The sequence below is a fragment of the Macrosteles quadrilineatus genome, unplaced genomic scaffold (assembly GCF_028750875.1).
Source record: "Macrosteles quadrilineatus isolate MER2022 unplaced genomic scaffold, UCM_ALF_1.0 Scaffold_6__1_contigs__length_79288215, whole genome shotgun sequence".
NCBI lineage: Eukaryota > Metazoa > Arthropoda > Insecta > Hemiptera > Cicadellidae > Macrosteles > Macrosteles quadrilineatus.
The window spans coordinates 17,000,976-17,028,752 of record NW_026542599.1 but is presented as its reverse complement, the minus strand read 5'-3'; the positions used below and the strand labels follow the sequence as shown (position 1 = coordinate 17,028,752).

At 34.9% G+C, this 27,777-nt stretch overlaps 1 protein-coding gene across 1 annotated transcript in view; it reads left to right on the top strand.

The window, feature by feature from the left end:
- Positions 1-377: 377 nt before the first annotated feature.
- LOC128996627 (uncharacterized) overlaps positions 378-27,777 on the top strand; it is a 130,751-nt gene continuing 103,351 nt past the window's right edge. The window contains exon 1 of the mRNA XM_054422033.1: positions 378-500. The gene's annotated coding sequence lies outside the window, so the exon portion shown is untranslated. The remainder of the gene's footprint in view (positions 501-27,777) is intronic.

Genomic DNA, 27,777 nt, shown 5'->3' with positions numbered 1-27,777 from the left:
TGAGCATGCGCATGGGTATTGTAATTTTGTTTATGTTGCTATTTAAATGTTTCACATTATTAGACATTTTTTAACACATTGGTTCATTTGTATTCCATATAATGTTTTTCTAGTTAAATTATTGAGTTATTAAATATGCATCTAGAATATAGCTTTGAAATATTATATTCTTTTGTTTATATTAACCACAGTGCTGTCTTCTGTGTTAAAACAGAGCTGATCTGTGGTTTATAAACAAACAAAAATACAGCAATTCACCGCAACAATGCAATAGTTACCACGTGGTCCGCTAGCGCTAGTGTCGCTGTTGTAGTTCCCGTCTGCGCCACTAGAGCGCTAGCGTCTCTCGGTCGCTGCGTGCTTTTGCCAGAGTTCAGAAGCCGATCCGCCACCGCGAGGTCCTTTACTTATAGTAGTGGATACGCGAAGTATTGAGTGAAGTGATCAACTTTTTTAGTTTTCAGTGCTCACTACGGATAACTTGTGCCACTTGTTTTAAGGTAGGAGATAATTTTGTGACAAATAGTGTTACGCACTAAAATTAGTTTTAACTTTTTTTGAGGGGTGCTTTAATTGATTTGGAATAATGAAATAATCCACAATATTATTGATATTTTGACAGAAAGAACAATTAATTTTTTGTTGGGTTCAAAAATGTCAATTGCTAAATGTTTTACATGCATTTTACATGTTTAGCTGATTTAAAAGAATTAAAATAAATATAATTAGTTGTAACTAAACTATGTACACTCAATGTAATACGCGTTTAATTATTGTTAATATATTTTATTAAGTATGAATAAGTTCAGAATTCATCGTAAACTACTCTTTAAATAAGTGAAGTAACCATTTAAATCGTCGAAATTCATAAACCTTAAAAGCAATGCTGCACTATATCTACGTAAAAAATCTATAATTTATAAATAACTGTTTTAGTGTCAATTAGGATATTGTAAATTGAATGTTAAAGTGCAGAATAACTATTATTTTTACGGAAATAAATTACTAGACCATTATAAGGGATTACTAATTTAGCATGGTTTAATAAATTAGTGAATATTATGAAGAGGTGACATAATGTATAAAACGCATTTTAGCAACAATAATAATTGTTATGTATTTACCCAAAGGTGAAAATGAAAACACGCGGTAATAACCCATACGGTAAATGTTTTATAATGAAGTGTTAGCTAAAAACTAATGTAATTTTGTAAACCGAGTAAAAACGATAAATAAAGTAATGACGATGAAAATGAATAAAATAATATCGAAAGTATTTATTTTTTATTCTAATTTTAAAGTATAGTCCCTAACTGAAAATTAACTTACGAAAAATGTACGTAATATTTAGATAAAAGTTTTTTACAAGAACTGTCACATGAAAGAGATACTTTTCTCATAATTTTTGCATCATTTTTCTCATAAGTCTTCTGCTAAGCTACAGCTTGAAAGTCATTACTTTAGGACTCTCAAATGATTCAATGATTAATTATGTCATTAAGCAAAGCAATATGCTAAGTCACCCACAGTACAAAATGAATAATAAATAGTCCGTCTTGACTCACAAATGCATGCTTGATAAATATTTGTAATTTAGTTAGTATAGCGTGAATATTGTGTATTATTATGTAAAGAGAACAATAAAGAGAGTTTCATTCATTCATTTATTCATATAATAATATAAAAAACCCTGTATTTGCCGATTCAGGCCCAATATTAAACAATTACCTTAATTAAATATTTGTAGGGCCTACCCTTAATTTGCTGAAAGCTCTCAACCAGCCAATTTGTTAATTAGAGGTTCACACTAGTTAATTTAGTATAACTACCAAGATGGTGTCAGATTTCGTCACGGGATCGAGTTACTAAGATGATCCAGCCGTGAAGAATCGGGATATGAATCAGTTCAGGGCAGGAATCAATAGTAAATCAGTAGCTTTTTGATGGTTTCGAACTGGACCCAGCTATTCCTGATCATTGGGCTTTACATAAAAAATGATTCTGGCTAATTAAACAGCTGATCTTAGTAAGAAACAAAGCTACATTATATTGTCTGTGCTACTAATCCAGTAAATTTGTATTTAAATTTACTCATAGCAAGAAAGTTTTGGGGTAGTTTTGATTCTTTCCATTTCTTATGTATTTTGGGGTGCTGAATCCGAATCTGAGGTTTGCCAACAAAAATTCTTGACGCAACATTGACAAAAATGAGAAAAATATGGAAAAAATGATATTTTTTGTAATATTTAGCTTATAACTCACAAACTAGCAACTTTTTGTTATTAGTCTATATTATAAAAATTAAAGTACACAAAATTTGCTACAAAATGTACCCCTAATGTGGTAATCTCCGATGAACCGTTTAGGCTCCAGAGCTATTTGAAAATTGGAACATTTTGTGTTAGTTTTTAAATTTCTCCAATTATTCTGTCAATGACATATATTCATTGCATATGCCCAGGCAAAGGTCTTATATAAATACAAAGTGTTAAAATTGATTAATTTTGTGTTACTGAACCGTTGACATTTTATTTAGTGTACAGAAAAGTTACACGAACTGTTGCCGTTTAAATTATCCTCGCCCAGAGGGTTGTAATGAGGCAGGTTCTGGCAAACGTTTCGATGCATTATTTGTGAGCATTCTAGCTTGTTCATCTGGACAATTAAAAAAAGGTTAAAAGTAAAAAAATTACTCATAGTAATAAGTAATACCAAAATCAAAATTATCAAAATTAAAATAACAGCAATCTGTTAATCATGTAATATCGTATGCACCTGATGACGTGATATTTAGATATACGTAAATAATAAAATTTTATGTAGGTATATACTGTTGTTAAGCATTTATATTGTGTGTAGATTTAACAAGTTAATAAATAAAGGAATGTGCGTTTGGTAGGTACTATACTTACTTTCGTATTTACTTAGACTTTAGCATCACAGCCCATTGTACAACCTCAATCGTATTGGCACCCATTATAAAATTGTCTGTGTAAAATTTCAAGACCGATGCATGGCTTAGAGTGATTGGCACTGTTACCATAGGCCAATACTAATTTTTTTCACCCCCATTCATTCACCCGAATGTTAACTCTAAGCGAGTTATGTCCACACAGCTGCTTGAGTTGGTTGCAGTGAGGCAACGTTGGATTTATTTTTCTAGCCAAAATTTGTATTGACTATCTTAAGTCAATTAACCCTTACCACTCTCATGTAGGCCTATGCCCTACGCCCTAGGACCTACAATCTATCAAATCTACACACAATGTAAATGCTTAGCAACAGTATATGCCTACATAACATTTTATTATTTACGTATACCTAAATATCACGTCATCAGGTGCATACGATATTACATGATTAACAGATTGCTGTTATTTTAATTTTGATAATTTTGATTTTGGTATTACTTATTACTATGAGTAATTTTTTTACTTTTAACCTTTTTTTAATTGTCCAGATGAACAAGCTAGAATGCTCACAAATAATGCATCGAAACGTTTGCCAGAACCTGCCTCATTACAACCCTCTGGGCGAGGATAATTTAAACGGCAACAGTTCGTGTAACTTTTCTGTACACTAAATAAAATGTCAACGGTTCAGTAACACAAAATTAATCAATTTTAACACTTTGTATTTATATAAGACCTTTGCCTGGGCATATGCAATGAATATATGTCATTGACAGAATAATTGGAGAAATTTAAAAACTAACACAAAATGTTCCAATTTTCAAATAGCTCTGGAGCCTAAACGGTTCATCGGAGATTTCCACATTATGGGTACATTTTGTAGCAAATTTTGTGTACTTTAATTTTTATAATATAGACTAATAACAAAAAGTTGATAGTTTGTGAGTTATAAGCTAAATATTACAAAAAATATAATTTTTTTCCATATTTTTCTCATTTTTGTCATTGTTGCGTCAAGAATTTTTGTTGGCAAACCTCAGATTCGGATTCAGCACCCCAAAATACATAAGAAATGGAAAAAATCAAAACTACCCCAAAACTTTCCTGGTAAAAACACAAATTAACTGAATTACTACAATTCTCACACCATTCTACACGCATCCTTCACTCATATTTGGGTTACAATACGCTCCTTATAAGTGGCATCCCCATCTTAATAACTGAATCAGGTAAAGGATTATGAATAGAATCAAGATCAGGGTTAATGCCAGAATCGAAATCAAGTTTATGATGATAATATGGCTCGGAAGCTAAAAATATCGGAAGTTTGTGATTCTCGAAGTTATGAAGATGGCCTTCACATCTACGTTTGCATCTAGATTTTCAAAGGCCCAATTTCTAACAGTCAACTACTTTCATTCTTCAGTCTGCCGGTTTCATTTGTATAACTTAACAAATTTAACAGCCCAATTCTTTGGAATGTAGTCGTGACTTTGACTTTCAAACTTCTGACTCTCTAAAGGTGTGAGTAGTGAAAAGAGGACATAGACTACTTAGTGATAGATTGCTTATTCTGTACTTTTTAGAGTATACTTGAGTCAATGAGAATGAAAGTAAAATGAATTTACGTACACCTGGACTGAAGGGATTTACCTATATGAAACCTACTACTCAGTTTAGAGAACTATTGAACTCATAAAGTTTGTGACTACTTAGGCTTGAACCTGCACGTGTTGCATGTGAATCAAACACTGTTTCATTCAGATACTGTGCTTATTCATTGCAATATGGCGTGCAAATCAAATTCTACTACTCAATTAGCCTCAGTTTCTATGTTTCTAATTATTTGTCTGTGAACTATATTTACAATCTTTAAATTGCACAAAATCCCAATAGGATCAGTGTGTACTACTATTGTGTATACCATTCTCTCCTATTGTCAACTATGATCGGCCTATATAACATTCTATTCAACGTGTGACACAACTTCGCCGCAACATTGCCCAATGTGACCATCAAGGTAGATGTCTCGTCAAAATGACGTCATTCTCCATACATGGTGTAGGTCTGCGTGACTTCAAGCAGTTAAATACGCATTATACACACGGGTTGGGAAATTGTGGTTCATATATATAAAAGGTTTAGGGGCAATGCAAGTTTGTATTTAAATAAATGAAAGATATTAGGATTCAGTATTTTTAGGTCATTTTTCGCTTATAAGTGTGCTGCAAGTTATAGAGAGGTGGTAAAAGACTGCACCATTAAAAACTAACAAAGACACAACGTTTTGTATGTTTTGTCAAATAGAAATTCATGTCATTATTTTTTCGTTTTTGTATGGTTGTTATTTAAATAATTAGTAAGTTGCTTACCGATTACGAATTTTACTCCAACCTTATACATATTTTTTAATACCAGTAAATGAAATCCCTTCCATCAGCTAGAGAAGGGGTGAGTTTTATCGGGAAGGGGAGGCTTATCTCAAAGCAAACAGACCTGAAGAGGGATGCTGGCCTATGTAAATAATTCATAATCGTAAAATCACGTTCTTGCGACAATCCTACACCCTCGTGATTTTGAATTCCTTTAAAACTTTCTTAGAAAATTATTCTATTCGAAGAACAATATAGGCCTTTAAGTCGATGTAATAGGTACAATTATTAGTGTTTATTAGTCAAGAAATGAACCCGTGTGATACATTTGGTCGTATATGGCAATTCTGTGTAGCCATCACAATTATTGTAACATAGTATTTACATATCATTGTACATATTATTTATGCACAATAAGCTTCGGTTGACGTGCTTGGACCATGAGTCCACCCTCTTACAATCAATCAACATAGTATTAATACAGGACAATCTTTTTTGCTAAAGTAAATTTTTAATATTTGCTCAAATTATATCTTTGGTTGTGTTGGGTATGTTGTTTGAATTATTATTACCATAATTAATTAGTATTTCGTCGGTGGGTAGTGAAAATAACCTATTACATGATAATCTATTATGTATCCTGGTGTTTTCAAATTGTGATGCATACTCCTTTCTTGATACAGATTTCTTACCATCTGAAAACGAGATTTCAGATCATTGAATGATATGTATGTTACCTACATCTCGAATGTGTGATGTGGTTAGTGATCGAATATGTCTGAAATCATGATAAATATAAATTCACGAGTCTGTAATACTTCTCGTAAATTAAAAATACTATTTCCAAATTCAGTTTATTTACACCTTGTTAGCAATGTTTAAAAGCCGGTCAGACACTTTCACACAATCGCTGTTTCAAAACGCGGCGTCAAACCAAACATAAACTCAGCGTAGCGTGACGATCGCAAACGTCTGCGACTACAGTAGAATTCTAACAAGTTCATTATTTTCTACCGCAAATGCGAAACTAGTTTTGTAAACCCGCGTGACAGTTGTGAAACCAAAAGATCTCTTGAATCATTCTATTGGAAACGTAAAAGTGTTTTGTGAACATGTCAAAAACATTGTAGATTTTTGGCATTTTTCTCCTACATATGGGTGTTCAACATCAATTTATGAGTGTTTTCAAGTCTTCCCTAAGAGAAATGTTCATATTTTAGATTGATTTACTGGGATTTCGTTGGGGGAAGTTTCCAATATTCCAATAGAGGCAGTTATCTTCGTCTAGGAATCCTTTTTTTGGGAACTGACAGCTTAAAGAAGCCTTCAAACTATTGTTGAGAATAAGCCTTCAAACCCGAACATTGTTATTTGTAATTGGCTAGATTTGAACACAGATCTTCAAATCAGCCACTCATCCTACACTCACCTCCATTCATACTTGGCTTAATATACCTACTTCTTTATGTGGTCGCCATTTCAAAATAAAGTATATATACAGTAAGTCCTGTTCTCTAATTCTAAACCTGGCCTTATATCGGTCTGTATTTGTGCCATTGAGCATAATATAAGTGATAATACAAGAGCGGTTTTCAGAGTGACTGTCCATCAAAATTAATTCTTAACATTTTTAGAAACGTTTTTACTATAAGTACTTATCAATCCAATTTATTTTGCCATGGCGTTAAACTATGATTATAATTGTTTAAGTGTGAAACTGTTTCGCAACTAGAAATTCACTTGGACTGCAGATTGAGAGGTGGTATTTTCAATTATAACCAAACAATTCAATAATACATTTTTGTAATTGATATGTTGCACGAATTGAGTGATCCAAGCATTAAAATTTATTTCAATGTCCATTGCACATGTACACATTATACATGTTTATTGTTCCTTTCTATCAATATTTGTTTAGTTACTAATAGTTTTACGACGCAGTTATGGATGTTTTGATTTTTGATATCAATGTGAGGCGGTATGCACGTGTACGGTCTAATGGAATGGGCTCGTTTGGATGTCCAGTGGATGAAACCAACCACACTATCAAGTGACAATATTCCATTACTGGTGTGTTTTGTCTCCTATACGCTACATTGGTTTACTGACCAAACATTAACGTTGCATTCAGTCAAAATACAATCTTTATTATTTCCTGCATTTATTGGATAGCCATATTTCATTTTGTAGATCAATATACACCGCGCAGTTGACATAGAGACCCTACTATGACCATTACTGTGCAAAGTATTATTATTGAAGGTTAAATTAGGATATTTACAAAAAAATTGACAGAGCTGACCTCCTTTATATAATTAATAATTATGTAATATATAGATTTTCCCAATGTCTAACAATTAATTGTAAACTGTATCCAATAATGTCCGAACCGGGTTTTCCTAACTTTAACTGACTGGCCATAGTGCTAATACAGTTGTGATAGAAACACATTTGATCACATTTCACTACACGTAGTCACAAATATTTATATAGTATTGCGTTTTATGTTTTGAAAAATTAATTTTGAACTGTATTTTATTTGTGTTGGTTCAACTGTGAGAAATACATATTTGATACAATAAAACACCCCTTCATAGAAAAGGTATCAATATATCACTTAAACATCACTTACAGTCACACATATTTCTTGGGGATTGAGTTTTAGATTTTGACAAAACACCTCTCAACTTCTTAAACACTTAGATCCACACGATGATGAAATATTTATTCCCACAACCGAGAATGTAGTGTTGGGATTTTAATGATTTGAGTTTATTTCCAATGAAACTGTAAAATCAGCTTTGTATACACAGCCTGTTCCACTCAACACATCACTCACTTGAACAGCTGTGTCAATTACCGCCTGATCAGCTGAGCGAACAGCGGCTGCGTCGTTTCTACGCATGCGCACGATCTATGTGACGCTGCACTACAAAAGAACTGGTTCAATCAGTGAGGTAAAATATGTAGCGGTTTGTGTGGCGGACGTAAGTTATGCAAAAGTGTAGATTTGTATTCCGAGGACAGTGACCTAGTCTACTGGTGTCGATGTCCTGATTTTGAACATTTAGTTTGTCGAACACTTTTATGCGGGATTAATTTAGCGCTTACTCGCCAGGGTGCGTGTTTTAAACGAAGACAAGTGGAGGATGAGTAATGATTTGATGAGATGACAGTTTTGTTGACAGATATCAGCTGACTCTTTTGGTAGGGCCATTTGTTGAAAGCCCAATGGTCGAGGGTGGCTTAGTCCATTTTTGAACCATCAAATAGATTCTGATTGAGTTACGAACTGACCAACGATCACATAACACCAAGTCGGTCTTATATGTGATCGGAATAACTGACTACCTTCAAATTTCAGCTAAGCTACCCAGTCGCAATAATCGTAGTTAATTGTTTAAAATTTTCTTATAATCTGTATGAATGCATACACGATTTTGGGGTAGAATGTGTTTGTGTTAGGCCTAACTAATGTTATACATCTTTTATTCTGCCCACATGTTAGTTTTAAAGCTATCATGTGATTGACATCATTGTTAATTGGAAAAACAAGGGATTTTTGTGGTTGAAGGGATACAAGTGTATTGATGCTTTTACATACAGGCGTCCGGACTGTCCGCATCTGCTCCGGTTTTCTGGACAGGTGGTGTGGCCCATCACCATGGGCATGTTTAAGTCACCAACCAGTTTATTCGGAGATGGCATCGACCTCCAATTGCCAAAACGGCTGCGTCGTCGCGCACGTTTCTCGTGATCGAATAAAAATAAACGCGCCATAATATACGAGATCGTGAATTTACCCGCGGTTTTGTCCGCCCTGTAACTTGATCTGCATCGGTTGATCGGTAGCCTCGAGTTTCGTCTGACAGGGGACGCGGAGGATTCTCCGGAAGATTCTTTTTGAATCTTAGAATATCTTTGAAATGGCGTCTGTGACTTAAAGTGATTGATCATGGTTCTCATCCTGATACAAGTCAGAAAGTGTTGATACTCTGAAGCTGGAACCAGCTGTTCTTGATCATCCATCCTATAAAAGTGTGCTTTCCGAACAAAGCCCAAAATTGGTATGCGATTACCGTATCTATCGTCAAGATAAAAAGGTTTTCCGTATTTTCCTGAATCAGTAACGACCTTACCCATTTGCTGACTGCAATTTTCAATTTTGGTTTTTGAGGCTAGCACTATGATACATAACATATAAGTGATGATTTAGAAGCTGTAAGGTAAAGTAGACAGTTTTCCTGGCAATAAATGCATTGTGATAAAAGACAATTGTTTGATTAGAACAGTGCAATAGAAGTGTCGATATAAGTCACTCGTGATAAGATAGTGTGGTGCTTGTAAATGATTCTTGGCCAAGGTCAAAAAGATCTTTTTGCCTTAACATTTCTCAGCGCTTATTTGTGAAGCCAGTTCATACACATTAAAAAACAATACCAGCATATTCTGTGGGGTTTTTACGTCAAATGTCATAATCCAAACCTTCAAATGTGTATCTTTTCTAAATTTTACACCTGCCCGTCTGTAGACTTAAGTTAATTCAAACAGCAAACATTTTGAATGTGTACTTCGGGCTGAACAATATTTCAAGTTTGGTGTAGTGAGTGAGATTGTCTGTGTGGCTTTCTAAATAAAATCAGCATTTTCTTTAACCTGATGGTCTAATGATCATGGGCAGATGAGTCCAATCCTTCAAAACATTTTCTTTATTGAATCAATGACTATATCATTATCAGCCTTTCTACAAAAATAAACCCTAAAATCCATATCAAGCTGTATCAAACAGTGTGAAATTTAGTTCACTTTGTTCCAAGATGGTACAATGATCAAGTGCTGATGGATGCACGTTAGAACCATCAAAAAGCTTTTTCAGGATAGAATCGGTGACGCAATACTATCAGTATAGTACAAAAACAATTAAGCTAAACGCAATAAAACAGCCTAAACTCGCTTTATTCAAAGTCGAACCAATGTTCAAGGTTGGCCCACTTTGCAACTACAGAAAAGTTTTTCAAGAATGAATCAGTGTCCTAATCATCACATATCAGACAAGTTCTACAACTATCAAACAATACAAAAATGCACTCAATCCCCACCTCGAAATGTAAATAGCCTTCATCACGACCTATCTGACAAGCCACATACATCATCCCTAATTACGTACTTTCCAGCACGTAGATGGCACATTTGTCCACCAGATGGAAATATCCATCTTCAGATCATCTTCAGCAATCTTCTCCTTCAGTGACAGGAATCCTCCGTCAACGTTGAAGAATCAAGGACAGTTTAACTAGCCGGAACAGATTTTCTAGTAACAACGTCTTCAAACCCGCATCATCTCGGTTTCTCTGTTATTTTCTGTTCAGTCGCTGGAGACACGACAAAAGTCATGAGTTTGAAGTGTTGTGCAACTTGAGGAATGTTTGAAATCACGTGTAATACATTTGGTGAATTGCTTGTTTTTGCGAATCAAAATTGAATGGTAGATTTTGCTACTAAGATTAAGGTTGCCGGATCGATTCTGAGCAGAGTCGGCTTTTGATGGTTCGAAACTGGACCCAGCTGTTCCTGATCATTGGGCCTATTTAGGATCCTGACTAATGAAACAGCTGATCAGTAGCAAAGATAAAAATACAGATCATCTCACACCATTCTATACTCATCCTTTACTCATATTTAGGTTAACATATGCACCTCAATTTAAATTTGTTCCCAGCTGTAAAGTAAAAATGAAGGTTGTACCATTTAGCAGCCTCTTATTTTATTTAACCACCAACTTATTTCTGTCGAATACGTGAACCTTTTACGAAACATAACTGAAATGACTACTTGTAAACTAAAGCACATCCAGTGAAATGCACTATTACAGTAATAAGCAAATACAAAAGGTATTTTTTTTTTTAATAAATACAGCTGGTCAAAATAGAGTTAACCGACCACAAAGGGGACTAGGCCATTTAATAGGGGGATAGCCTTACTTTTTGTTAACCAAAGGTCAAAATATTTAGGCTATTTCGGTTCAATGTTATCTACAATATTAGTTTCTTGTGTTATTGTAATACATATTATAAGTACCGCATGTGTTTTTATAAGGCATTTTTGAACTCATAAAACAGACTGTCTAGGCAGAACCTTGAACAGATATGTGTTGTTTAACGCAAATTTTTCCACATTATTAACAAAAACCTTTTAAAACACTTGGGTCGAAAAACCTTTGTTATTAAAACGAAAAATCAACAACAGTTTTTGCGTTTGCATTGTTGAGATACCTTTAGTTGAACGTAAATAACTACGTATAATATTTCACCCCAAGCTTGTGTCGTAAATCTCCCGGTAAAGTTTGAATAGAAAAGATTAAACCACCAGATTTATCAGACTGAGTAACGCTTTTTGGCTAAAACACACTAATATATTCTTTTACATTGGTATCTAAGTTTTAGCTTGGTGTGATTTTAGTAATTGTTTGGCGATAATTAATAGTATACAGTACATTTGAACAGTGAAACTACTTCGGATGGTTGAGTTTGTTATTGTAACTCTTGCCAAATAAAACAAGTCTGTTTTGTATTATGTTAACAAATGTAAAAGATCTTACACTAGTGTGACTGAATATGTACTCAGAGATCACATTTTGCATTCTATGCTTATAGTACGCATTGATTTCTAACCTCTGTTCTGTAAAAATATGTGTTTTAGTTAAAATTTTCTTGTATTTCTGCCCTGTAAATTAGTATCGCTACAACTGAAAATGATAGAAATTTACACAAACTTTTAAGCGATCTTTTCTCTATATGTTTTTAAAACAGACTGATTAAGTACAAAATGACCAATAATACATTTTTAAACTGCATCCACATTCCCAAAACTACCATCTTCACCAGTAAAAACAGGCTACTCACCAAATTGATCTAGAGTAGTCTTAACTTTAAATTTTGTGAGTTATCCAAACATAAAATTGTATTCCCACCAAATAGACTCAATCTTAATTTTTTTCTGGTTGTACCAACCGTTTAAAGTCGGTTCCAAACCATCGTGCCATTGTATCACATAGCTAATATCCCCGGTGATTGGCGGGATTCGAACCTAAACCGTTAGGCCCGAAGCTCCGCGCTCTGACCCGTCACCATAATCACCATACTTACCACATAGCACCGCTGTCATCTTCATATTCCCAGGCTATCCTAGAATTAATATCCGATTAACGGAGTTCGATCGGGCGACCATATGTTGGTTGACCCCGCGCATCATAACGGTACCTGCTTCCTTTTTGGCGGGAACGATAGGTGCATAATTGCACTACCCGTCACGCACTCAGCTGATTTCCTTTATGCTTCTTCGCTTCCTGGCGAAACCGCTTAAGGATATTGTTATGAAAATCGTATAGATTGATGTCCTGTTTTGACCTCGGTGGTTAAAAATAACGAGGAAAGAGATGTATCCCGACGTACGTAGTTATGTATACTGAGTAGGTTAGGTTAGGTTAGGATGACTCGTAAACAAGGACATTACTGCTGCCGACAACTCACCCCCATCGATATATAGTTATATATCGATGCTCACCCCTACCTTAGGCTTGGAGCAACCAAGGAACATTTTTGGGACCCTTTTAGGGCTTGGCATAATTAATGCACAACCCACTGGCCTGATTGTAAACATGATTTTATTTATGTTTAAATACAACTTTCAAGCCAGCTGTTCAAGCTATTAGTATATAGGCATTCGGGGTAGTGACGTCATATGTGTATGTTTATGATCCATACCGTTTCTATTATAAAATTCGTAGGTGATGAGTAGTTTTTTACCTGGATAATATCAGCTGTTTTTATTGCCAGTACCTTTAAAACATAACCCAATCAGTAGAGTTTTCCCTATTTTCGAACTGTCTAAAAACTACTATCGAACTAACCGTTTGAATCTGCGTCATTTTGATTGCTAAGCGAGCTCTATAACCACTCTAAGCGTTGTTTTACTCTTAATTATTGGTATGTTTCTAGTTAATAGTTATAGTAATAATTATGACTTAGAAAACCACACACACTACATTACATTACTACATTACACTACATTACACTACATTACACTACATTACTATTCATAAAATAGCAATGCATTTCTCCCGATTTTTTTTTTTTACTTCTAATGAAAAGCAGGTGCGTGTTCCTAAAACTTGCTTATAAATCTTACTTGACTCCTTGCATGAATATTAGTTTCGTGGACGATTACCTTTTATAGTTTTAAAACTTTTAAACCCTAAGAAACCCTTTCAATAGATCTTGATCCTCGGCCGGACCAACCCGGTAGTTATTACGTGTAGAACAGAAAAGCCCAGAGCTGTACCGCGCTTAAAAAGCCATTACCTAGTGCCTTCACATCAGGCCATTCAGCGCAATACAGTTATTTGTCAGTAGTTCAACTCTAATTTTCCACGTAGCGTTCGCAAAATCCTTCCACGTTGCTCAACGTGCGCCAGCCGCTTTCTATTGAATAATCGTTACATGTACTTAACCCGTTGCGTGGAGTTTGCTGCCCTGAAGACGTCGGATACAAGATTTACAACACAATAAATCTTAAGTTAAAATCTCCTTACAGCCAATGAATTACGGAACGTAAAAATATAAATACGTCTAATAACACTAATATGTTTACACTTATACTGTTGACTCACAAGATGGTAAATACATATAAAAGATTATTAATATTTATAAAAGTGGAGTTCGATTTCGATTAGACACTCCAATCATCATCAGACTCATTAGGCGAATGATAAGGACCTCAACATAAAAAGCACCTATCGTGATAATTGTATGCTATAACTATTTTACAATAATACCAAATACTACGTAAATTTTACCCCTACTGCAAAGGATTTACGTCAGAAATTTTTTTGAGTTAAACTACGGCATCCCATAAATAATTATTTTTCAACCAAGTGGTAATATTATTACAAAGTTTCAGAAATGTTACTAGGTATTTTTTTCCTTACCTCAGTGTGAAATACGAGTGAATCTTCTTGTACGTTACAATTATGTTGAAACAAGTCCCGAGTATGAGTGTGTGTGTGTGGTTTGTAAGGTGAGTTTCGAGGTCATCACTTTCTCTAACCACTTCTTTGCATATCGACTTGCTCGTGTCCTATTTCGTGGTCAGCTCGAGCCAAAAAATCCATTAATTGTTTGGCTCATTTCCCCCTCACCCCCACCCATATTGTCCCGGTTGTCCCGGTTTTCTAATTATCTTTTTCCCGGTCTAAAGAAGTTGACATGAAAAGCAGTTTGCTTCTTTTGCTACAATAATCATCCTTCGCTAGGTAAAAATTGTAAGCAGAGTTATATTTTATACTCTATACAATACTGATTTAGTATTCTTATCTTTTGAATGTGATATATTTTGTTGTCTTATCTATTGTTGAGCGTTTGGTTTCCTTTTTTTCCGGTCTCCACCTAGGAAAGTTTGGTGTGAAAACTGTATAATTATTTTGCCTTTTGTTTGATTCGAGTTTTCAAGTTAAATATCGTAATTTGTTGGGTAGGCTTTAGTTTTGATATACTGTAGTAACAAATAACATCTATATTTTATACTTATTTACCTAGATTAATTTTGAAAACGTATGTTCTTCATTTAGTAATGATCTTCCTACTTGTTTTATTTTTAAATTGTATTTTCGTGTTTCCCTGTTATTTTCAAACTTAAAAAAGTAACAATTGAAAATTAAATAACTGTTTTAAGTTGTTTTATTACTCCATCATTTAACTAAACATTTCCATAATTTTTTAACTAGATTTTTCATTTTATTTTTACTTCGTATTTATTTTAGGACTCTTTCTACTACAACATACATTATGAGTATCAAAACTTATTTGAATTTTACGACGAAGTTAAACTACATGATAACTATTAGAATATAAATAGGAGGATAATAAAATATCACAATTATGATAAAATAACTACAGTAGAACTTAACAAGCACCATTAAATCCCCTTGAATTCATCCCACCCCTAAAGGTCACTGCAAACCTCGATAAGAAGTCAACCTTAATAACACTTCAATTTAATAATCCCTACGAGAGTCAAAGTGCATCCTACTATCGAGGTTCCACTATAAATAACTACGGGAATGTTTATACATTTCCCCAATTACATGTTACTTAAACCTCGATAAGAAGTGAACCTTGATAACACGTCTTAATGTAATAAACCCAACGAGAGTCTTACTATCGAGGTTGTAAAACTACAGGCATGTTAAATTTTCTAAGCCGGTAACAAATTGAGAGAAACACCTCAGAAAAACTACCCTTTGTTGTGCAATAACAAATTGATCCTTGGGGATGACAATCGATGGGGGCAATAGAGGGATGGTTTGCCTAGGTAGTGGGGGGGGGGTGAGGGAGGGTGATTAATGCCCTTGTTTTCACGAAGGGTAGGCGTAAGGGCGGACTTCCGACCACGCCTAGCCCTAACCAGTTCCAGTTGTGACTAACCCTCGCCATGGTATTTACGCCCTTCATTAAACTGTAGTGCCTTCATCCCTTCCACACTCGGCTTATCGCCTCATGAAATGTTAGGGTAGTTTTTTAACCTCGACTGTCTTCATCAAGCAAAATAGGAAGTTAAATTTGTAGCATTATTTGTTTAAACAGTACAGTAGGTCTACTAAGTATTTCTAAGAAACACTTGAATATTAAGGGGGGGAGCAAGGTGGTCTAGTGGTAGAGCGCGATACTTCAGTCCCCGAGGTCACGGGTTCAAATATCGCCTATTCACCAATGGATTTTATCTAAGTAATTATGCCGCAACCCCTAGGTCTTACCTAAAGTAAAATGAAAAACCATTCCGAGCACGTGCCTTAGGACAAAAACGTACGAAGCACTCCAAAGAATTGAAGTTTATGATACCTAAAGTAGTCTTTGAAGTAGAGCTATCATCTTATTGCTAATTTGAGACGTGTTCTGTCGTGTGTTTTATGTATAAGTAATGAATGTGCTGGTGTTGACTAAATGTTTTTACTTGAATTAAATTTTGCAAATTATCTATAACTGTTTCGTTAACGAAATCATACTCCATTGTTTCTATTTATGTATTTACCTAGGTTAGAATTTATTTAAAATAAGTTGAATGAGAAGGAAAAATTGAAGACTAAAAACGCAGCACTAGATAACTGGGCAGAGCCAAATTGTCCTCAGCTACAGCTGATCTATAAAGATATGGAAAGGATTTAATCTATGGTTTTAGTTCGGGGAGTTTATACAATATAAATATATTTTATATATTTTATTGACCAACTGTTGTGTTTGTATGGTTTCAGTATAAAGTATGAAACCAATTCCGTAAAAGCCAGAGGTTATAACGAAGAGATCAGCTGTTTTCCTCGATTATTTGCATTTATTTTATCGCCATTCAATGTCATTAGAAATTGCAGTCGAACTTTAATTCACGTGTAGAAATGATTTAACGCATTACTTCAATTATATTTCAACATCCAATCTTAGAAGCACATAGTTCAATCAAACGTCACGCGAACAGCTGGTGTCATTGCGCGCCATATTGGCTGGACATTCCCGCCAGATTGATTCACGATCAGCTGTTTGACGTCTCAGTCATGCGTACATCGTGAAGATTTATTCAGTGTTGCCAACTGTGACTTCGGAAGATGCGATACTGTATCAAATGTTTTAGTTCCGGTAGCTTCCATTTCCACCGCATCACTTAGAGTAGGGTAGGTCAAATGGAATAATTACTATAGAATATGCATATGTTATATTTACTTTGTGTATGTGTAGACTGTATTTATATCGGATTTGTTTCAATAATTGGTCTTAATTACAAAATATTTCAATAAGGAGCTTATGGATTATTTCGACGGTAGTCCTTTATATCATTACTATTTATCGAAAATATAAGCATCGAATACAATGTACAGTACTAGCAAATCCATAATCATTTCGGGGCTGAGCTTGTATTTACACTCAGAAGATTTGATTTAAATTAATATAATGTTAAATTCAACACCCACAAACTAACTCTAATCAATAACATTATGTTTGTAAGAAGAACCATTTTAATAAGTTTCCATATTTTTTTAATAACAGCTGAGGTGTTCTATTACAGAAAATATAAGACAAGACTGTACAAATTACAAAACCCTGTTCTTTTAGTTTAGAAACTACGGGATATGGCCCGTTGAGAGCATAGTCATAAAATAGTTTGGTTTATGACTTACAACACATCTGAATGTGGTTGGGATTCTGTAGTAGGGAAGCTAATAAACTCCTAAACCCTTTTACTGCCTTAAAGATATATGGACGTTTCAGCTTTCAATTTGAATGTGACATCACCAAGTTTGGAAATAAACTGAATAACTTCTCTTTAAAAATTAAACTAATAGACACAAATATTTTACTCTTGTCTATTGATGTCCAATCCGTATATTTTGTAGATACACAACATCAATACTAACTAATATATTTTACCCAAATGTAGGTAAATTGCTGGAACTCTTTGCCAAACACTTTTACAATACTCATTTGATTAACACAAGAAAGATGCCTTCTCTTGGGTTGAAAGTGAAAACGGTTTTCATTGTGTGCGATAGTTTATGATCAATTATCACACCAGTTTTCACCATGACACCTTTCTTTTTTGACACTCTCGCGTTACTGGGTGCTTCGATGCCTCAGCAAACTGAGGATGTTTTGGATAGTCATACTTTCTACCTTTCAAACTAAATAGACGTAGTGTGCCAAAGTTAACTATATAGAATCTAAAATGGGTAAAAATAAATATCTTGTCGGTGTTTATAGAAAAACCGATCACTCTCGAGCTAGTCCAAGGTGATTCAACTCACTTCACATGTGCTGTGCAAACAAAAGAATTTCCAGGAAAAGCAGAAAGACATCACTCATTGTCTGTGTTCTTCAAAGTTTGAGAATTTGTTGCACATTAACAAGATTGATCATAGTATCCCTATTTAAACATCCAATAATCATACTTATTAGGCCTACTCGAGTCCGGAAAAAGAGTATTCAATCCATTCAAGGAAGGCCTAATCTTTTTTAGTTGGCTCGAATATGGAAAAGCTCCAACGTTAAGGAGTCACATGATGAAATCCAATTGTCTAGTAGAGGTGGAAGAGATGTCATCCTTCATCAGCTGTGCGGAAAGTCGTATTTTTTTACTCCGTCCGAGGTAGATATGTGATAATTATTTAGCTGTTTACGTGGTCTTCGGACGACGGCCGTGCAAAAAATGAAACATATCCGTCCACCAAAGTTTGACCTTGATCTAAAACGTCTTCGGGGTGACTTGAATTCCACACAGTGTGAAGACAAGTCAAGAAATATCGGTGGACAAAAATGCTCCATCGACTTTTACAAGCGCCTTCTTACGACAACAAATAATCTATATTGTGTACAATATTGTGAACGTGAAGTTTATCCAATTGTATCCTCTGGGGTGCTTGGATCCTTTGGTGAAACCTTGAAAACTTTCATTGTATTGGTATACCTTGAAAAAGAAAAAGAAAGTCTACGTACATTAAATCCATGCATCTTCTCTCTTTTTTCATACTCAACTCTCCAAACCTCAAGATCCTTTGATCCTGCGGCCATACTCCCACTGCCAGGACCTGCTTGCCCACAGGACGAAGGACCTATGATGACAGATAATCGAAGCAACCGAGCGGAAGTCTGAGATATGTTGGGACGAGATGAAAAGCAGGGCGAATCGCTTCGTCAGGCCGCTCGGGTGTTTTTGGCGAGGTCATTCTCCCCAGAAACAATAACAATCGGCGTCCTTGGTCTTGGGTCTTCGCCCGCAGATGGACCGATATCACTGTCGAAGACGTTGCCCTTGCAATGCGTACATGAAGAGTATGCAATTTCTTTGCCCTGGAAAGTTTGGCCATGTCCTTTGGGTAAGAAGTTAAAGAAGTCTTAATTTAATCATCCGTTTGAGAGTCAAAGAGTCTTGCCATTGAGGTTCTACTGTAATTAACTACGGGGTGGTTATGCATTTTCTAACCAAGCCGGTCACTAAATAAGAGAGACACCTCAGTAGAAAAACTAACCTTTGTTGTGCAATAACACATTGATCCAATTGGACTTTAATTGAAGAGTTCGTCGTTTCTTTGCCTTGGGAATTTTGACCATGACCTTTCAATACTACGAATAAAATTCTTATCGTAAGTATAAACCTTTTTTTATGTTTCACGACCAGTTCACTTCTGTCCCAGAAGGATTGTTATGTTCAAAAAATTACCCTTTTGGAACAGCTGTATAAAGTAGATGTAAAGGAGAAGTGTATCAGATTGGGGTCTTTTTAGGGCCACCACTTTTTAAACTGTGGAATAACCACAGTTTAGGTTAGGTTAGGTTAGGTTAGTCTACAGCTTTACTCAAACTGTTTTTTATTTACTGGACAGAAATAATCACAAACATTCAAAAATTACCTATCCTAAACTTTGGGGTTTCTACAGTTGAAATAGTGACGCTTCTGAAAAAAGACACCAGATCGATATACTTAAAAAGTCATTGTCTTATGAAAAAAAATTAAATAGCAGATTCCAATCAAATTTCCTTCACACTACCACATTTTACAACTGATAATAAGCACGGACGTAGAGAACCTAATACTACCTAAAGCTTTAGATTAACCAACACAAAAAATAGCCACAACTTGTGTTCTTTTGCGTTCTTACTGCAGTTACTGTGGATTGCATCTAGGAAATTAATCCCAGCTTACCTTCCTTGTTATAGCCCATCTCGATGCGTTGTATAAGTTCACTTTCTAATTCAAAATTCCGCCCGCGGCAGTTTTTTGGCAGCCCCTAGTTCCGCAGACGTGTCCCTAGTACCTTCACTTTCGAGAGCATGTCATATTAATATCGCGACAAAGCCGACAAACAAAGCGTGAAAGTTACGTAGTGCCGGGGACGTGGAGAAGTAGCGAAAGGAAAAGTCTGAAGAAGGGAATTCTGGAACGAAAGTGACGAGGCTTTTAACGCAAAAATGTTTGACAAGTTATTTGTTGACATCTGAATCTTTGTGTAACGGAAGGCCAAAATCCTTGTTATGTTTCCGTAAAAATGTCAACCTTTTGAATCTTCTGAAGACTGCCACCATTGAAATTTTCCTCTTGTAAATTAAAGGGTAACCTAAACTAACCAACGAACTATACTACAACGTAGTATAATTCGTCGAAACTAACTTACCATACCGTATATGATTTAACCTAACTTAGTTTGTATAGGGAAGACCTTTAGAGAAGACCATAGGGGAGAAGACCTTTAGTTTAGATAATAGCGCAATGAAGAAAAGCATCTAGAACTGGAACCGATGATCATGAATGAAGACATGATCATGCATTGGCTAGCACTACTAACATTCGCCTACCTATAAAATTAACATAACTGCAACCTATCATTAGCGTTGTATTAATGAACATGATAAAAGAATCAACTGTGGCTAGTCATGGTGTAAGCAATTCCTGATGTCTCACTCAAACTGCACTAATATCTCAGTTATTAGTAGAATACGGTTTAAATTCTGCAGTGTTAATTACATCTCTGAAATAAAATACAATAATATGACCTTGTCAATTAGGCTTGTAACTAAAGGTCCTAGACAGAGAATGAGCTATTAATGATTTAAAAGTCCTTCCCTCCCCATTCATGTCAAAAATCACAAATTACTCATTTCGCTTTTAACTACGTAGATATGACATATATGTCAACATCGTGATTTTTTCATCAATTTATAGGAAATACAAATGTAAATACATTTCTTGTAAACTCACAAAAATTCAACTTAGTTACCGATTCTTTAATTTTGATCCCATTGTGCATTTGTTTTTCAACATCTTAAATTATAAATTGCAACCCAATTATAAATTGTGAAAACCCTGTAACCCCTTGGTACATTAAAGACTGTTAAAGAAAAGCAAAATGTATAAGTATTTTAAAATGGTAATTGATTCCTAATTTAATCATTCTTAGTTCTTATTTACCAATGTTCGAAATTTAATTAAAGATTTCTCACCAAGAGCATTTTAATACGCAAATTACCCTTTAAGATCCTCGAAATAAGCCAACGATTCTATTTCTATTCTAGATTCTATTTGGGTCTAATACCTCAAATAAATCTGTGATAAACCTTGGCGAAATCTACAGACCTTGACTCGCAAAGTGACATGACTTGACGGGCCTTCAATTTTACCTCAAAGGTCGATGAATGTCAACTACTGACTGTCGTATGCTGTCAGAGGTGCCTTTATAAGGACACTATTAGTTATTTGAGTTAATATTTGCATTGGTTAAAGTTTACTTAATCTTGTTGAACTTTACACAAACATTTAGTGACAGAAACTTTATCCAAATATATCTATACTATTCTAATCGCGAATTGTAAATAACACCTTCTCTGTTAAAAATACATGTAGAATTATAACTCACATACAAAATTAAGTTTTTATCAACGAGTTTTCAGTTAGGGTGTGAAAATAACCCAATAATTGACAGGTCGTTGGTTTGATTCTGAGAAAAGTGCATTTGATGGTTTCAAATTAGGGTTAGCTGTCATGTATCGTTTAGCATTAAAAATTGCCCTCTCCAAACTAAAAAAGGGTGTACTTTTCCATTAAGCAACAACGCACTCAACAATCTCATACCATTCTAAACTCATTCCCAAATATATATGCGTTGAAGTATGCCCAGTTAAATGGCAATCTCAATTGATGATGATAGTGATTATAAATATAAAATTTGTATGAATTTTTAATTTTTATTGAACTGTCTAAACGTCATTACACCTTAGGAGACTTATTTTTCGTTACGATTATCAACGCTATTGACATTTTCCAGATGATTTGAAATGTAACTGATCAAAATCTGGTGGATTAAAGAAACACAAAGGTGTCAATGTCAATATATCTGTAGTCCTCTGCTTAGTGTATAAGATTACAATACAGTATAAGTGTATAATAAGTATAAGTGTATAAGTGTATTATGCTGTTAGACTCTATATACACATTATAAATATTTTACTTTTCCATTCAATCCCAGTTTGTCAATTGAACGATTACACCTTTGCTCCCAATTTACAAGTTTGTTCAAACTAATGAACTAATCATACAAAAAGAGTAATCACTAGCTTGGTGACGTAATTACTGAAGATAATGTGAGTGGGATGTTCCAACTTTGTCAATAACACATCTGGGAACGATCGTTCTTGCAGAAACTTGGCCAAACTTTGGAAAATATGCCGAAATATCTAAATTTATGAAGGCATACCTAACATTTCTGCAAATATTGTAGGTTATTTTAACTTTTGTTTCTTCTGACAACCTAAAAAGCACGTATATCACAGTATTCAAGCTCCTCTCCAAACACTAAATTTAACCATTAAGATATTCTTAGATAATTCACTTACAGAACGAAAAGACAAATATAACATAGTGCTTTAGCATTTCGTGATGTAATTTTCTTAACCTCTACAAACTATCATCTCACTTTTGACACTTGAATACAAACTGTCCTATTTACATTCACCAATCCGAAGCAGAGTGATCTATAGTTGTGATACTATCCTAATCTATAAATCACAAAGATTATTCCTTCGAAACGTGAAAGGCCAAACCGTTGGCGAGCAAATATCGGGTTCATGACGATGATGGCGTTCTAGTCACCTCTAAACAACTATGCCTGTAGATAGGTGTAAAGCATGTCGAAGTTAAGCCATTTGGCGATAGCTACAGCAAGGCTGAGGCATTTAGAAGTCAAGGTGGCAGGAATTGGGTCTATGTGGCTGTGAAGTGTGAAATCGTTTTTGTTTTTATCAAGGACCTAACACCAAGGGCGGGGAACGTGACTGAAATTGCTGTAAGATTTACTATTGATGGTTGACGTTCGTGTTTGTTTTTTTTGGAGTTCCTACTTCCATTGAATAAGAGTGGTGAATAAGTTCCCACTCATGGTTGATGAAAAGTAACGTACTTAAATACCGATGTACACTTCCTAGAACTTCATACTAGCACTATTGTATATGATCTAATGCATTTGATTTATGTAATTTAGGTCTGTTGTTAAAAGAAACAGGAACACTTTAAAGTAATTTTTAAGTAGCTTATTAGGCAAATCAGAGGGGGTTTCGTAGCTTTGTCACTTATCTGACCCTATATTAATAAACACGGACCGTATTATTTTGTTATATTTTTGTATTTGTGTTTGGCATTAGGTTAAAAGAGTAATTGGAATTATTTTTAAATATTTCGGGGTATTCTGCACAGTGTAGCACAACAATGTAGACAATTAAAAACTCCCCACTCTTAAAACCAACAACACGGTGTTCATGCTTACTAATTTTTCTCATGAATCCTCTTAACTGTTCAATTGTTCATAACCAAACCACAGTGTTATATCTAACCATCCTTTACCCATGAATGCATTTCAACTATTCAATTGTTCAGTTCATAACCTCCCCACGTGTTTCATAATCACCACACGTTACCCAAAACCACCTCTTTTAACCGATTGTCCATATGCTCATAGCCTACCCTTTTTTACCCTAGAATCCTCTAGTTAAATTGTTCATAACCACACCATAGTGTTATTTCTCACCATCCTGAATCATGAATGCCTTTTGAACCGTTCAATTGTACTGTTTTTCATAACCTCCCAACGTGGTTCATGTCAGAGATCGCAGGTTCATGCTCACCAATCTTTACCCCAAGAACGCCTCATTGAACTGATGGTTCAGATTTCATAACCTTACCACGGTGTTCATATTCACCCTTATTTACCCATGAATCCTTTAGTTAACTGTTAAATTGTTCATAACCACACCATAGTATTATTCCTCACCATCCTTTACCAAGAACACCTTTTGAACTGTTCAATTATTTTTTTCATTACCTCCCCATGTGGTTCATGCTCACTATTCCTTACCCAAGAACGCCTAATTGAACGGATTGTTCAAAAGTTCATAACCTCACCACTGTATCCGGCAATGTTATTGGCCCGGAGTCGACGAACCGTGTCTCCACTTTCTATGGTTCGTAACCCTGATTCCCAGTCCGGTCCTTTCCATTTCCCTACTGTCGACCCGTGTTGCACGTTCCATGTTCCGCTGTTCTACGCCCCATCGCTCCAAGGAACGCGGATAATGTAACATCACGGTTTATTATTTCTCATTTATTGCTGTATTTAATTCTATTAGAATTGCTCTAATAAGTTGCTATTGATTGCATCTAAGTAACTAGGCCTAGTATTTTGGACCACCTATTATGATTGAATTATGTTTTACTACATTTTTAGAGCCTGATTCCTGTCGTGTGTTCCTGCCAATGCTTTTTATCAGTACTTTACCCTTGCTTTGTTGGATACGTTACAGATCCCGTAGTCTATGTCTTTGGTTTGATGCAAGGTTAAAAGAAGCCGCTAACCTCTTTAAAAAAAATATATATATACTGTCTTCATTTATCAAGCCTTTTTCAGGGAAGTTATTATTTTAAAACTCATCAGAAATTTCATACGAAACACTTTAAACGTAACAGATCTTAAATAGAAAAAATTCGAAACACTTGAAATACTTAAACACTTCCTACATAACAGATCAGATTGACAGTTTTAACCTAAAGCGCGTAAAAACTGCTTCTGACACCTTCATTATACTTAACCTGAAATTGTAATATCGTAATGTAATATTTGTTTACAACAACTTAACTCGTCCAGATATTGTGTTATGTTCGCGATCCTAAAATATATGCAGCTATTACAGCGATTTAAACAAGTCAGCTAAATCTCCTACAAGTAGAAATTAAATAAAATTGTTAATTATGAGGTAAGTATTTTACTTCTGCGTTGCAATCCACAAGGAAATTAACGCAAACTAACAAAATGTAACATTTTGCAATATCTCCGTCAAAATTAACCTCTTCAACGTGTAAAAACAGACGCTAATACCACCATTAGATTTAACCTGGAATTACATATTGACTGTTATTTAATATCGGTTTACAGTTAAATCGTCGATGTAATTTGATGCGATTAGAGCGGAAAGCCATCATTACAGTTTGTTTAGACCGCAGCTGAAGTTTTGACGTCCGTCGCTCCTACAGATGGAAGTAGTAATTACTGTAATTGAGACAGACAGTGAAAGTAGGCACGAAGCTACGGTAATTACATTGTTGTTGGACCAATGGTTTTATTGGAGCTATTTGAGTATGATTTGGTAAAGAAAGCGACTGTGTTTATAGTCTTAGAATTTTATTGGAGTTCTGTGGTTTCATTGAAATACTTGGAGTAGGATTTGGTAAATAACGCAACTGTGTTTAGCGTCTTGGAATTTTGTTGGAGTCCTGTGGTTTTATTGGAATACTTGGAGTAGGATTTGGTAAAGAAAGCGACTGTGTTTATTGTCTTAGAATTTTATTGGAGTTCTGTGGTTTCATTGGAATACCTGGAGTAGGATTTTGTAAAGAAAGCGGCTGTGTTTAGTGTCTTGGAATTTTATTGGACTTCTGTGGTTTCATTGGAATACTTGGAGTGTGATTTGGTAAAGATAGGGACTGTGTTTAGTGTCTTGGAATTTTATTGGAGTCCTGTGGTTTATTTGGAATACTTGGCGTAGGATTTGATAAATAACGCAACTGTGTTTAGTGTCTTGGAATTTTGTTGGATTTCTTTGGTTTTATTGGAATACTTGGAGTGTGATTTGGTAAAAAAGACGGCAGGAAGTTGATTTCTGTAAAGAATCTTGCCGAGTTTTATTGGAACAAATTTTTTATGGATTGGCGAAGAAAGTGACAGCGAGTTTGGGTCTTTTTTTCAGAATATTTAAGTCCCATTTAAGTTTTTTGGAGAAAAAATACAATGGATGTCAGTTTTTTTTTATCTTGCCAATGTCCAATATTTTTCTAGAATTCCTTCGGGATGGATGATTCAGTTAAGTAACCGATTGAAAGCGCGAATATAATAAAAAGAGTTGGATAAAGCATCATTAATTTAAAAAAAATTAAACAGTTGAACAGGGTAGCAGAAAAAATATTTATTAGTGTCACATTTTGTTAGGAGCTAAACAAAACATTTTTTACTCAAAGCTTGCTCCAGCTGGCCAATAAGCATATGGGAAGTCTACTTTAGTACCTTAATTTGATCGTATGACGTAAATCCAAGCAACCGACTCGCGTGGTCATGTGGAAGTCTGTTTTAATACTCGAGGCTGTTCCTAGAATAATTTTAGATATATTTAGCGACCGTTTATTCAAAACACGATGATACTCAAAGACGGTTGATATTTTGGCGAAGGGCCACTGCAGTGACGTCGTTGTGATTTATCAAGATGGCGGTTTTGGTCGAAATGACTTTGGTACAAGTCCAACAGTTCATATCTCGAGCTTTAGCAACGGTTAGTGTGACAGTTACCATAATCTTAATTGCATTGCGTATGGTCTACTTTGTGTTAAGTTTATAAATAGCAGAGCTTTTTTTATGAAAGTGATGCCTCGATAACAGTGTGTTTATAGATTACGTGGGAATGGACCAAAAACAGTAACTCAGATAACAAATATACTTTAAAATGCTATAGAAACTCAAGAATGACCCATAAATATCTGAGAAAATCGACATTTCTTTTTTTTGTATGTTTTCTAGCTTAACAATTACATTGCGTGTAATGTCTATACATTCCCAAGGTGAATTTTGCTAATTTTAGGTGTCACTCGCCCAAACTCCTTCCCTTTCCTTATAAAGTGTTCCTTTATTCATTTACAAAGTGCGTGTTACCGAAAATAATCTTAATGCAAGTAGATATGATAGATGTAACCAATAATAATAAATACCTCACTGTAAATTGCTACGTCCTTTGGAAGAATAAATAATTACTTGGAGATTTATAAGAAAAGAGGGGACTGAAAAGATTGAAACACTAGATTTAATTTTAAAAGCCAGGACAAAAACTTTAGCTTATCTATTTCAATAGTGCTTCTCCGAAATAAGGAATATACACTTTAGAGACATCATTTTTCGGAAATGTCTACATGTATAAAATCTTAGAGATTTAAATGCCCAGTTTCACACTTATTCACAACCACCCACTTATCATTGTGTGGGTGAACTTGGGCGGAAAACAGGGTGGTTGAAAATAAGGGTGGTGATAAGTGGTAGGGTGAAAACAAAAGGTTCATGGCCAAGAGTTCACTAATTTAGTCTGAAATCTAACACATTCGAGTGTGTTGTGATGGTTTTTTACATTTATTTAGTTGCTATGTTATGTTCAATGACACATACGGTTCGATCCATGCGTCAAAAGGCTATCACATGTCTTACGGTGTTGTTGGCAGTACGACATCATAATTTTGGGTAAACTATTTATCAGCATCATACGTGTTATTAAATTACCTGAAAGTACAAAAATCCCATATTTACTGTCTTGTAAGTAAACAGTATGTATTAAAAGTGTTGTTTGACATGCAATGATAATTTTGGATCATTGCAAGTAGTT